The following is a 15,005-nucleotide window of genomic DNA, read 5'->3' as shown; positions in this document are numbered from 1 at the left end:
GTATAAACTTACCTATATTTTATAGGAGAATATATATATATATATATATATATATATATACAGTATATATATATAAAGACCTTAAATGTATGATTATAGATCAGTTTCAAAGGGGTAGACGAGGTGGCGAACAACGGGAACTGCGGTGGATATATCGCCTACAGTCACTCAAACCTAAGGGTCTGAATGTGGACTTTAAGTGGAACATTATGTAGAATGTTGGGTTCTCTCGCGCCTATGTGGGGTGTTATTTTCCTCGTTTACCAATTTGGTTATAGAATCACCTTTGGTGTCTATTCTAATTATTCTATTTTGTTTTTTCATTTTTAGGACTTTTGGGATCCAAAAAGGATTCATCTATTCTTCAAGTTTTTTTCATGGTGGAGGAGAATGGTGTCGGCCGCCTTGGCGGTGTAGGTCCAGAATAAGAGAATGGGGTTCACACTTGAATCATGGCTTCACACTTAAAAGAAAAATGGATAAGTCGTGAATGACGACTGCCATCACGATACTCCACTCTAAGTTTTTAAACCATGCGGCCACTGACCGCCTAATCAGCACTTACAGGTGATCACTATAAGCACAAAGCACGAGGCACTTTATGAACTAGGCAGTGTTTATTTGTTATTTTTGGAATTTGCCTATGAAATGTCACTATGTATGTAAAAATTGCGATTTTGACACACGATACATGAATGAATTCATATATGATCATGAAAAAACTTTTAATGTAACTCACGTTTTTATGCATTATTGATTATGTTATTGCCAATCACCTTGTTAGTTGACTCACTAAGCATTGTGGGTATAAATGTAGATGTTGTGACACCAATTGTTATGCTTGAGAAAGACTGCAATGAGCAGTTGAAACGTTGCACAGGGGAAATAAAGCGGGTCGTTTTTTCACCATATCCTGGAGTGCTGCCTCTTCTTTGAGATATCTACAACCATTTTGACCTAACAGCCTAAGGTCAGAGGATTTTGCACCCAACTTCATCTGCAAGTAGTGCTGCTGCCCTTTCTTTGTATTTTATTGTTGAACTTGTACAGCTTTGCACTGCCACTTTATTCCTTGATTACAACATGGACCCCCCGATGTGTTCACATATACCAAAGAGGACGAGGAAAGAATCCTACAGGGCTTGGTGAGAGATCCCCAGTTTTTATCTACTCCCACCACTGTTGATCTTAAAAAACAGTATGAAGCTGATGCCCAAAAAATTGCTTCCATGGACTTACATCTCATGACATTGGGTCAATATTATAAAGAACATAGAATTCCCAGGGGGATTCGCTCACAATTAAAACCTAATTTATTCCCTGGTGGCTCAGCATGCACATTGAAGTTTGTGCAGATATCAAATAAATATGCCTGATATCATACTGCTTAATTTAGAGTACTTGCAACAAGAATTGGTGGAAGTGAAGGAGAGACACCTGAAAACGAAAACTGCAATTCAGTCACTACTTAATACAGAGGAATGGAATCAGTATGACCAAAATTGTACCCAATATCTGGACAGATTTATCAAAGATCAAGAGAGCATAAAAAGAAAAAAATGGCTTTGTGACTCGGATGATTATGCCAGGGGAAGAATATATACCTGGCAGGAAGATACTCAGAGGAGACAGATGCCACCATATCGCTCTGCAATGAGGAAACAATATCCACAACCTAACCAACACCAGCAACAACAACAACAAAATAATATGACAACAGCACCTGTATTGGACATTGCATCGGCTTCATCAATGCCTTTTTTAGGCCAGGGACCTACACCAAAAGAACCAGACGAGAAGGGAGGAAGCACTATAAATGGAGAAAACTTCAAAAACTTCAAAAATCAGAGACCACAGAAGCAAACGACACGTCGCAAAGGGGGCAAACAGTAGGGGTGGACGAGTCTCTTATCTCCAAACCAACTGTGGTAAATATGTCCTCAGTTTCATTGTCTGATGCACAGATGGCCTTATTGTCAAAGGGTTTGTCATTTTGCCCCTCCACAAAGGTCGATTGGTTTCAGCTTGAGGTGGATATGCAGCGCCTGTTCAGGAATATCAAATTACAAATTTGGTTTTCTGAACATCCACCCCCAGCTGACCATAGATCGACTATAGGTGGATCTGAACTCACTCTGGGACAGGTTAATCTGTCTCCTAAGAGTGACTTCATACCACAGATCAACCATCATACTGTTGAAACATTAATTAAGGCTGTGACATTGGATATCAGTTCACTAAAATCCAGGGTCCTTGATACACCTCTGCAACATCCAAATATGACCTCAGCTGACATTAGATCATTGGATGAGTTATGCCATGACAGCAGCCTCACCATAAAACCGGCCGACAAGGGCGGTGCGGTTGTTGTCATGGACACGTCCTGGTATATGGGTGAAATAAGGAGACAGCTAAATGACCAGAATGTGTACAGGGAATTGCCAGGAGATCCAAAATTTGAGTACATCAAAAAAATCAAAAATGTTTTGGATTTGGCACGTGATCATGGGATCATTGACGAAGGTGTATATAGTTTTCTGTTAATTGAGAATCCACGTATGCCAATGATTTATGTATTGCCAAAAATACATAAGTCCTTGACGAATCCCCCCGGGAGACCCATTGTGTCGGGTATTGATTCGATCTGTTCACATGTTTCAATTTTCCTGGACCGCATACTCCGCACTTATGCAATCAACACAAAGTCCTATATTAGGGACACTGAGGATTTTTTGGAAAAAATCTCCTCAGTAAGATTACCCTATGGATGTTTGGTGGCATCTTTTGATGTCACCAGTCTTTATACCTCCATAGATCACGAACGGGGAGTTAATGCGGTCAGGAGATGTTTGGAACATAGTGACTACTCAGGAGGATGTTGTGATTTTATCATTCAACTGTTGAATCTGGTCCTGAGACATAATTACTTTATGTTTGGGGAGCAGTTTTTTCTGCAATTACGTGGGACCGCAATGGGGTCCAATGTGGCCCCCACGTATGCAAATGTGTTTATGGCGTCACTTGAGGAGGATCTTGTCTATGTATCCCACCACTTCAGTCAGGTACTGGGGTGGTGGCGGTACATAGACGACATCTTCCTCATTTGGCGAGGGGACATGGAATCCTTGGAACAGTTCCACTGTTATCTGAATGATATGGACAGTGAGATTGTATTCACATTAACACACTCCAATAAACAGGTCCAGTTTCTTGACACAATGGTGTCTATTGTTGGTGATAGATTGTCTACGGACATCTTCACCAAATCTACTGATTGCAATACGTTATTGCGATATGAAAGCTGTCATCCTAGACCCTGTATTGATTCCCTACCACGCAGTCAACTACTGCGTGTGAGGAGAATCGTACAGGATCCAAAAAACCTACCTGTCAGATATGGACAAATGGTCAATAAGTTCAGACAGAGGGGGTATCCGCAAAAAAAATCTAGCGAGACATCTGAGGAGAATACAGCATCCACAGGAGGAGGAGGAAAAGAAATCCAAACCTAAACAGATCCCTTTTGTAACAACATACTCAGAACAAAGTAAGGATATAGCTAGTATATTGAAAAAACACTGGCCTATCCTACAGAGTAATTTTCCTAAGATTGAAACACTGATTAGACCTCCTCTCCTGTCATATAGATGGCCCACCAACCTGAGAGACAGGCTGGTGAGGGCTGATGTCCCTATCAAAAAGAAGGTGCAAACATTTCTAGGTGCAAGGAGGACGGGATGTTTCCCGTGCCTTAAATGTGTGAACTGCACTTATATGATTAGGGGTAATGTGTTTATACATCCGGAAACTGGAGTACAATATGACATTCGTCATTATCTGACGTGTGACAGCACGTTTGTTATTTACGTGTTGAAATGTCCATGTGGTCTCCTCTATGTGGGGGAGACCACATGTGACATGAAAACGCGTTTGAACAATCACCGGTTCTCGATAAGACGCAAAAGATTGGACCTATCGGTCCCTAAACACTTTGTGGAGTTTGGCCATACTGAGAAAGACCTTAAATGTATGATTATAGATCAGGTTCAAAGGGGTAGACGAGGTGGCGACTGTACAGTGACCCTTAAACAACGGGAACTGCGGTGGATACATCGCCTACAGTCACTCAAACCTAAGGGTCTGAATGTGGACTTTAAGTGGAACATTATGTAGAATGTTGGGTTCTCTCGCGCCTATGTGGGGTGTTATTTTCCTCGTTTACCAATTTGGTTATGTGATCACCTTTGGTGTCTATTCTAATTATTCTATTTAGTTTTTTCATTTTTAGGACTTTTGGGATCCAAAAAGGATTCATCTATTCTTCAAGTTTTTTTCATGGTGGAGGAGAATGGTGGCGGCCGCCTTGACGGTGTAGGTCCAGAATAAGAGAATGGGGTTCACACTTGAATCATGGCTTCACACTTGAAAGAAAAATAGATAAGTCGTGAATGGAGGAAGTTATGGCTACAGGAGATGTATAGGGGGTAGAATTGGAAGGTGGGGATGCGGGGTGTGGACAACACTCGGTACCCTATGATCCTTTAGGTATATGGGGATGATCACTTGCATGGTGCATCCTTATAGACCGCACCCCCTTTTCTCCACTTAACATATATTGTGTATTGTATATTATGTCCCTTTTAGGACTATAATCCTCCGATATTCACGATTTGATATCCTGATTTATCTATTATATTATAATTGTCTGCAATAACCATGTGAATAGTGTTCATTCTCTAGCTGTCTCTTTTCCCAATATAGGTCTCATTGCCATGCTCTGACTGACCCTGGAGATGGCAAGGTGTTGAGGGTAGGCACTTCCTAGTTGTCAGGCAACGATTCATGTGACTATGTCATGTGACCGGGAGGCCGAACAGGGAGACGCCGCCCTCTATATCGTCATGCTTCGGGGGAGGTGCCGGGATGCTGGTGTGCGCATCAGGACCGACGTCACTTTTGGGCGCGTTCTCTGTTGGTGTACACGGGTATCCAGGTTACCGAGCATGCGGGGTGCGGCCCCAGGGACGCCGAGACGACTGCCATTACGATACTCCACTCTGTAAGTTTTTAAACCATGCGGCCACTGACCGCCTAATCAGCACTTACAGGTGATCACTATAAGCACAAAGCACGAGGCACTTTATGAACTAGGCAGTGTTTATTTGTGTTTTTTGGAATTTGCCTATAAAATGTCACTATGTATGTAAAAATTTTGACACACGATACATGAATGAATTCATATATGATCATGAAAAAACTTTTAATGTAACTCACGTTTTTATGCATTATTGACTATGTTATTGCCAATCACCTTGTTAATTGACTCACTAAGCATTGTGGGTATAAATGTAGATGTTGTGACACCAATTGTTATGCTTGAGAAAGACTGCAATGAGCAGTTGAAACGTTGCACAGGGGAAATAAAGCGGGTCGTTTTTTCACCATATCCTGGAGTGCTGCCTCTTCTTTGAGATATCTACAACCATTTTGACCTAACAGCCTAAGGTCAGAGGATTTTGCACCCGACTTCATCTGCAAGTAGTGCTGCTGCCCTTTCTTTGTATTTTATATATATATATTTTTTTTTTTTTATGGTCAGGGCTAGGAACTGGAGATGGTTGTACGTGGACCCCAACCCTGACCACAGTGGCTGGATTATGCCGGGAGCCACGGACGTGGGTACACCAAAAAGGGGGCACACCCAAGGATGTGAAGAAAGAAAAAGGGGCGAGAGGGAGGGGCGCGATGAACGGGCGACTGGCCTGGATCTGTCTGAGGGGTTAAATAGCCAGACGCCCCTTCCACAAATACAGGCTGAATATCAGCCTTAACTATTTATGGTCAGGGCTAGGAACTGGAGATGGTTGTACGTGGACCCCAACCCCGACCACAGTGGCTGGATTATGCCGGGAGCCACGGACGTGGGTACACCAAAAAGGGGGCAAGAAAAGGAGTCGAGCTGTTAGGTGCAGATAATTTTTATTGAGATTATTACAGAGCCAAAGTACAAAAAGCTTGTGATATTTCGGTATGAGGATTGGGAATATACCTGGTGAAACAAGAAGGATTATGGAAGAGTACAGACCTGTGCGAGCCAGGACGCGACAACGACTGATGAAACACAGCCTGAGTGAGCCAGGCAAGAAAGACAGATAGCGCAGTGGAAAGAAGAAGGACAGGCGGAGCCTGGACGTGCCCAGCGACACTGTGACATGGGCAATGCAGGTAGCGAATCAGGACGAACCAGGTGGTGGAGGAGGAAGATGACACAAGACCGAAGAAACCATGCAACAAGGAGAAGACAAGGAGCCTGAGCGTGCCAGGCCACACCGAGGCCTTGGCGATCCAGGAGACAAAACAAAAAACTTTGGCGATCCGAGCAACAAAGGAGGAAGACAATGCAAGGCCTGAACGTACCAGGCCACAAAGGAAGGAGAAGGACAAACACGAAGCCTGGGCGATCCAGGAGACAACATAAAGCCTGGGCGAACCAGGCAACAATAAATGACACCAAGATTTGCGCAATTAAAAGGCATAGCCTATAACGTGAGCCTTAACGAACCAGGCAATCCTATTAACCCGGAAAACCTGGGTGAACCAGGAGACAATTGCTGTGAGAATCTGTGGCCTGACTTGCCGGGCAGCCCAGCATACTAAATACCCAGGAGGGACTGAACGAGCTAACCATGTAAAAGTAGACACCTGAACCATCACCATCTGGGGGAATTTAATAATCTGGAAAAGGGGTTAACAGCGGGTGCCCTGCCAGGAACCGAGACCACCTCCAAACCCTATAAGTGGTCCCAGAAACCATCCCCTGGTGACAAACCCCCAAGCCTCAAGCTGTGCTGAACAAGCGCCGGTTACTGGGCAACAAGGGAACTGAGCGGCACATGCTGCGTACACCGGGGGCGGAGCCTTTGCCAGGATGCCGTGCTCAGTGTGACGGAGAGCCCCCTGACCTGCAGCAAGAGCTCTTGCCCGTTTACTCTCTTCCCCGGCGCTGGGAAAGTCGGTTGTCAGGCGGGGACGTAAGCAGTGTTGCGGCGGGGGAGGAGCACGGCAACCTCACTACTTACCAGCCGGGTGCCGCATGGAGAATGAGAGAGCAGAGCAGCTCCCCCCTGCCTGCCCGACCTACGGGGAAGAGCCTCCTGAGCGGGATCCAGGTTAGTAGCGCGGCGGCTGCTCGGAGCTACTTACCTCATGCGCATGCGTCAGCCACAGAGGAACTAGGTAACGGTGGAAGTAACTTCAGCTACTAGAGAGCGAGATGAATGGGCGACTGGCCTGGATCTGTCCCACAAATACAGGCTGAATATCAGCCTTAACTATATATATATTCAATTAACCATACTTTGTGTATAGAATCTGTCTTGGAATAAGGCTAGGCTGTAACTGCAGTATCATCCTAACTTTTCCAAATCCAGGGAGATTTATAAATACTGTTGAGAGAACACGGTATCATCTCCAAGGAACTGAGTTCAGTTCTAGGTCGGTATGGTTGATTATGTACATATACAGTCAGGTCCATAAATATTGGGACATCGACATAATTCATTTTTTTTTGGCTCTATACACCACCACAATGGATTTGAAATGAAACGAACAAGATGTGCTTTAACTGCAGACTGTCAGCTTTAATTTGAGGGTATTTACATCCAAATCAGGTGAACGGTGTAGGAATTAAAACAGTTTGCATATGTGCCTCCCACTTGTTAAGGAACCTAAAGTAATGGGACAATTGGCTTCTCGGCTGTTCCATGGCCAGGTATGTGTTAGTCTCTCATTATCCCAATTACAATGAGCAGATAAAAGGTCCAGAGTTCATTTCAAGTGTGCTATTTGCATTTGGAATCTGTTGCTGTCAACTCTCAAGATGAGATGCAAAGAACTGTCACTTTCAGTGAAGCAAGCCATCATTAGGATGAAAAAAACCTAAAACAAACCCATCAGAGAGATAGCAAAACATTAGGCGTGGCCAAAACAACTGTTTGGAACATTCTTAAAAAGAAGGAACGCACAGGTGAGCTCAGCAACACCAAAAGACCCGGAAGACCACGGAAAACAACTGCGGTGGATGACCGAAGAATTCTTTCCCTGGTGAAGAAAACACCCTTCACAACAGTTGGCCTGATCAAGAACACTTTCCAGGAGGTAGGTGTATGTGTGTCAAAGTCAAAAATCAAGAGAAGACTTCACCAGAGTGAATACAGAGGGTTCACCACAAGATGTAAACCATTGGTGAGCCTCAAAAACAGGAAGGCCAGACTAGAGTTTGGCAAACGACATCTAAAAAAGCCTTCACAGTTCTGGAACAACATCCTATGGACAGATGAGACCAAGATCAACTTGTACCAGAGTGATGGCAAGAGAAGAGTATGGAGAAGGAAAGACACTGCTCATGACCCTAAGCATACCACCTCATCAGTGAAGCATGGTGGTGGTAGTGTCATGGCGTGGGCATGTATGGCTGCCAATTCGACTGGTTCTCTTGTATTTATTGATGATGTGACTGCTGACAAAAGCAGCAGGGTGAATTCTGAAGTGTTTCGGGCAATATTATCTGCTCATATTCAGCCAAATGCTTTAGAACTCATTGGATGGTGCTTCACAGTGCAGATGGACAATGACCCAAAGCATACTGCAAAAGCAACCAAAGAGTTTTTTAAGGGAAAGAAGTGGAATGTTATGCAATGGCCAAGTCAATCACCTGACCTGAATACGATTGAGCATGCATTTCACTTGCTGAAGGCAAAAATGAAGGAAAAATACCCCAAGAACAAGCAGGAACTGAAGACAGTTGCAGTAGAAGCCTGGCAGAGCATCACCAGGGATGAAACCCAGCGTCTGGGGATGTCTATGCGTTCCAGACTTCAGGCTGCAATTGTCTGCAAAGGATTTGCAACCAAGTATTAAAAAGTGAAAGTTTGATTTATGATTATTATTATGTCCCATTACTTTTGGTTCCTTGACAAGTGGGAGGCACATATGCAAACTGTTGTAATTCCTACACCATTCACCTGATTTAGATGTAAATACCCTCAAATTAAAGCTGACAGTCTGCAGTTAAAGCACATCTTGTTTGTTTAATTTCAAATCCATTGTGGTGGTGTATAGAGCCAAAAATGTTAAAAATATGTTGATGTCCCAATATTTATGGACCTGACTGTATATCTGTATAGATAAAAGATGAAATATGGTATAAACCAGATTTGGGTTTAGTCTGATATCTGTCGGCTGAGAGAAATCAGGTATCAAATTGCTTTAAATATAATTGGAGGTATTGTCATAATAAGGCATTGTAGTGGATATATACTGTATATACACTCTAGATTACCTGGGCTTTCTTAAAAATGTGCATATCATTGATTGAATTTCATTTGTCACCAATTTTCTTATACAGTATATTAGTTTGCACTGTATTATTGCTATTTAATAAATATATATTTTGATATACCACCGCCTTCTTTTTGTCGTCTAACTTAGCGCAGATAACAAGCTCTCTTTAGCTTGGTATTTATGATAATAGGTTAGAATCTCCTCCTTTACAGATTCTAATTTATTCACATAAATAATATAGAAGACTGTTAATCGGAGACAGCATAAATATTCTGACAAACGCACCAGTCAACATCAAAGACATTGTATCCATCTGCAATAGCACTTTATAAAATGCAGATATTCTACAAAACAGTGCCATATAGTTTTCCACAGTACGGACAAGGATAGTACTGTTCTATGAAGGGCCAGGTGTTTCGTTCCGCAAAATACGGAATTTACAAGGATCCGTATTTTTTGCGGATCCATTTTTTGCGGACCGCAAAATACATACGGTCATGTAAATGAACCCTTAGGCTGAGTTCTTATCACCATTTAGCTTTCCGTTCTTATGATCCGTCAGAAGAAGAGAGAGAGAATAAAAAACAGGATCCTGTAAAAAACTGATCCTGTTGCATCAGTTTTGCATAGGATTGCATAGGATCCGTTTTTTTTACAGGATCCTGTAAAAAAATGGATCCTGTTGCATCAGTTGTCATCCGTTTGAGCCATTTCCATCTGAGATCCATTTTTTTTAGACAAAACAAAGGTACTGCATGCAGGACTTTTTTTCCCCATCTAAAAAACGGATCAGTTTTTTTACAGGACCCTGTTTTTTTTCTTTCTCTCTCTCTCTCTCTCTCTCTCTCTCTCCTTTTAACAGATCAGAAGAATGGAAAGCTAAACGGTGATGTGAACTCACCCTTAGCAGCGCTCTCTAAATGAGTGTTGTTAAGAAAAGTACAACACAGTGCAGTACTGACTGGGAAGAAAAACATGCAATTTTCTGTTTTTGCATTTTGGTTTTTCACTCCCCAGAACCATAACTTTTTTTCTTTTTCCATTCAGAATCAGAATCAATTTATTTGGCCAAATAAGTTTGCACTTACAAGGAATTTGACTTGGCCACATAGCCTTATGAGGGTTGTAGTCAATGGAGTATATTCAGACCATGGTCTTGTTACCAGTGGGGTACCTCAGGGGTCTGTTCTGGGACCCATATTGTTTAATATCTTTATCAGCGAAATTGCAGAAGGCCTCGATGGTAAGGTGTGTCTTTTTGCTGATGACACAAAGATTTGTAACAGGGTTGATGTTCCTGGAGGGATACACCAAATGGAAAAGGATTTAGGAAAACTAGAGGAATTGTCAAAAATCTGGCAACTAAAATGTAATGTTGATAAGGGCAAGATAATGCACCTGGGGCGTAAAAACCCACGAGCAGAATATAAAATCAGTGATACAGTCCTAACCTCAGTATCTGAGGAAAGGGATTTAGGGGTCATTATTTCAGAAGACTTAAATGTAGGCAGACAATGCATAGAGCACCAGGAATGTGTTTTGCCAGTGTAGGGAGAGGTTGCATTTTGGAGAAGGGACAGTTAGGGAAACCAAACGCTAGCTTATAGGGCCACAAAAGTCCTTTTAAGGACTGGTATAGGTGTGCTATCGATAGGTGTGATATAGAGGGGTGTGATATACTTATAATATACTTTCTAACATAGAAATTATATTATAGTGTATTTGCATTGTGCAGCAGTTGTGTGCTGTTCCACAGCTAGATAGATTGACAAACGCTATTGAAGTAACTAATTGCAACGGGTGTGATATATCTGTTGCCCCCCCCAAAAAAATGCTTGAGGGCTGCGATATATCTTCTTCCACAAAATCCTGATTGAGGGGTGCTATATACCTGTTTGCGCCAAATACTGATTGAGGGGTGCTATATACCTGTTTCCGTCAAATACCGATTGAGGGGTGTCATAGACCTTCTACAACAAAATACTGATTGAGGGGTGCTATTGCTATATACCTTCTTCCACCAAATACTGATTGAGGGCTACGATATACCTTCTTCCACAAAAACTGCTCTTCTGTACGGACTTAGGCAGAGGGTCATTTAGAAAATGACAGGCAGAGGAAGAGGCAGACCGTTCCACAGGGATGGTAGGGGTGGGCAGGTGCGCCAGACCGGAGCTTAAGTGGGAAGATGGAGAAGGCGAGTGTGATAACTTCAAAAGGGCGCACCAGAGTTGGTTGAGTGGCTCACTCAGCCTTCTGCTTCTGCACCGTCCTCATACTCTGTATCTGCACCCTCCTCACTCTCTGCTATGTGCAACCCCAAAGACACCACCACCACCATAGCCCCACCAGAGTCAGAGGAATTATTTTCCCATCCATTCCCAGACCTTACCGATGCGCAGCCATTCTTGGCATCTGATGAGGAAGAGGAGGTAGCAACGGCCACCACCCAGCGGTCTGACGACAGTACCTAGATCAGCCCAAGGAGGGTGGTCCCCGCTGTTGCTGCCTACTCCGAGATCTCTAATGTCAGTGGTGGTGAAGGTGACAATGACGTGTCGATGGATGTCACGTGGGTGCCCACAAGAGAGGAAGAGGAGGGGAGTTCAGAGGGAGAGACGGATCAGCAGAAAGGGAGGAGGAGAAGCAGGCAGAACTCGCAGTGCACAGGAGGCAAAAAGCAGACTGCAAATGTATCTGGAGCGAGCCTTCCACCATGTACGGTCACATCTTGCGCACCCAGGACGCCCGCACATGGCTCCACAGTGTGGGCTTTTTTTAACGTGTCAGCTGCTGATAATAGTGTTGCCATCTGCAGCCTGTGCTGTCAACGCATAAGTCGTGGTAAACCCAACATTCACCTAGGGACGACCGGCTTAGGAAGGCACCTGGCATCCCATCACCGAGCCCAGTGAGAGCAACGCTGTCAGAACCGACAAAGCGACACTCCCGGCTCTCCACGTCCTGAATCTTCTCCATCTCCTCTCTCCTTTCATTTGTCTTCCACTAAACCTTCCACTGTGCCGTTGTCGCGTTAATCTGGCACAAGGCAGGCTTCTGTGGACCAAATGTTTGAGCGTAAAAAATGATGACACCGGATAATCCTCTTGCCCAACGGCTGACCGCTGGCTTGTCGGAACTGCTAGCCTGCCAACTACTGCCATATAAATTGGTGGACTCGGAGGCCTTTAGAAAATTTGTGGCCATTGGCACACCACAATGGAAGGTCCCCGGAAGGAAATACAGTCAGGTCCATAAATATTGGGACATCGACACAATTCTAACATTTTTGGCTCTATACACCACCACAATGGATTTTAAATGAAACAAACAAGATGTGCTTTAACTGCAGACTGTCAGCTTTAATTTGAGGGTATTTACATCCAAATCAGGTGAACGGTGTAGGAATTACAACTGTTTGCATATGTGCCTCCCACTTGTTAAGGAACCAAATGTAATGGGACAATTGGCTTCTCAGCTGTTCCGTGGCCAGGTGTGTGTTATTCCCTCATTATCTCAATTACAATGAGCAGATAAAAGGTCCAGAGTTCATTTCAAGTGTGCTATTTGCATTTGGAATCTGTTGCTGTCAACTCTCAAGATGAGATCCAAAGAGCTGTCACTATCAGTGAAGTAAGCCATCATTAAGCTGAAAAAACAAAACAAAACAAACCCATCAGAGAGATAGCAAAAACATTAGGCGTGGCCAAATCAACTATTTGGAGCATAATTTAAAAAAGGAACGCATCGGTGAGCTCAGCAACACCAAAAGACCCGGAAGACCACGGAAAACAACTGTGATGGATGACCAAAGAATTCTTTCACTGGTGAAGAAAACACCCTTCACAACAGTTGGCCAGATCAAGGACACTCTCCAGGAGGTAGGTGTATGTGTGTCAAAGTCAACAATCAAGAGAAGACTTCACCAGAGTGAATACAGAGGGTTCATCACAAGATGTAAACCATTGGTGAGCCTCAAAAACAGAAAGGCCAGATTAGAGTTTGCCAAACGACATCTAAAGAAACATTCACAGTTCTGTAACATAGAAACATAGAAACATAGAATGTGTCGACAGATAAGAACCATTTAGCCAATCTAGTCTGCCCAATATATCTGAATCCTATGAATAGTCCCTGGCCCTATCTTATATGAAGGATAGCCTTATGCCTATCCCATGCATGCTTAAACTCCTTCACTGTATTTGCAGCTACCACTTCTGCAGGAAGGCTATTCCATGCATCCACTACTCTCTCAGTAAAGTAATACTTCCTTATATTACTTTTAAACCTTTGCCCCCTCTAATTTAAAACTGTGTCCTCTTGTGGTAGTTTTTCTTCTTTTAAATATGCTCTCCTCCTTTACCGAGTTGATTCCCTTTATGTATTTAAAAGTTTCTATCATATCCCCTCTGTCTCTTCTTTCTTCCAAGCTATACATATTAAGGTCCTTTAACCTTTCCTGGTAAGTTTTATCCTGCAATCCATGTACTAGTTTAGTAGCTCTTCTCTGAACTCTCTCTAGAGTATCTATATCCTTCTGGAGATATGGCCTCCAGTACTGCGCACAATACTCCAAGTGAGGTCTCACCAGTGTTCTGTACAGCGGCATAAGCACTTCACTCTTTCTACTGCTTATACCTCTCCCTATACATCCAAGCATTCTGCTGGCATTTCGTGCTGCCCTATTACATTGTCTTCCCACCTTTAAGTCTTCTGAAATAATTACTCCTAAATCCCTTTCCTCAGATACTGAGGTCAGGACTGTGTCAAATATTCTATATTCTGCCCTTGGGTTTTTACGCCCCAGGTGCATTATCTTGCACTTATCCACATTAAATTTCAGTTGCCAGAGTTCTGACCATTCTTCTAGTTTTCCTAAATCCTTTTCCATTTGGAGTTTCCCTCCAGGAACATCAACCCTGTTACATATCTTTGTGTCATCAGCAAAAGGACAAACCTTACCATCGAGGCCTTTTGCAATATCACTTATGAAGATATTAAACAAAATTGGTCCCAGTACAGATCCCTGTGGAACCCCACTGGTAACATGACCTTGTTTTGAATGTTCTCCATTGACTACAACCCTCTGCTGTCTGTCACTCAGCCACTGCCTAATCCACTCAACAATATGGGAGTCCATGCTCAATGACTGCAGTTTATTGATAAGTCTTCTATGTGGGACAGTGTCAAAAGCCTTACTAAAATCTAGATATGCGATGTCTACTGCACCTCCACCGTCTATTATTTTAGTCACCCAGTCAAAAAAATCTAAGATTTGTTTGACATGATCTCCCTGAAGTAAACCCATGTTATTTTTCATCTTGCAATCCATGGGATTTTAGATGTTCCACAATCCTATCCTTTAATAGGGTTTCCATTAATTTGCCTACTATTGATGTCAGACTCACTGGTCTATAGTTGCTCGATTCCTCCCTACTACCTTTCTTGTGAATGGGCACGACATTTGCCAATTTCCAATCTTCCGGGACGACTCCTGTTACTAATGATTGGTTAAATAAATCTGTTTAACGGTTTTGCCAGCTCACCACTAAGCTCTTTTAATAATTTTGGGTGTATCTCATCAGGCCCCTGTGACTTATTTGTCTTCACTTTAGACAGCAAACTTAAAACATCTTCCTCTGTAAAGCAACATGCATCAAACG

The sequence above is a fragment of the Bufo bufo genome, chromosome 1 (genome assembly GCF_905171765.1).
Source record: "Bufo bufo chromosome 1, aBufBuf1.1, whole genome shotgun sequence".
Lineage (NCBI taxonomy): Eukaryota > Metazoa > Chordata > Amphibia > Anura > Bufonidae > Bufo > Bufo bufo.
This window is presented reverse-complemented; position numbering follows the sequence as displayed.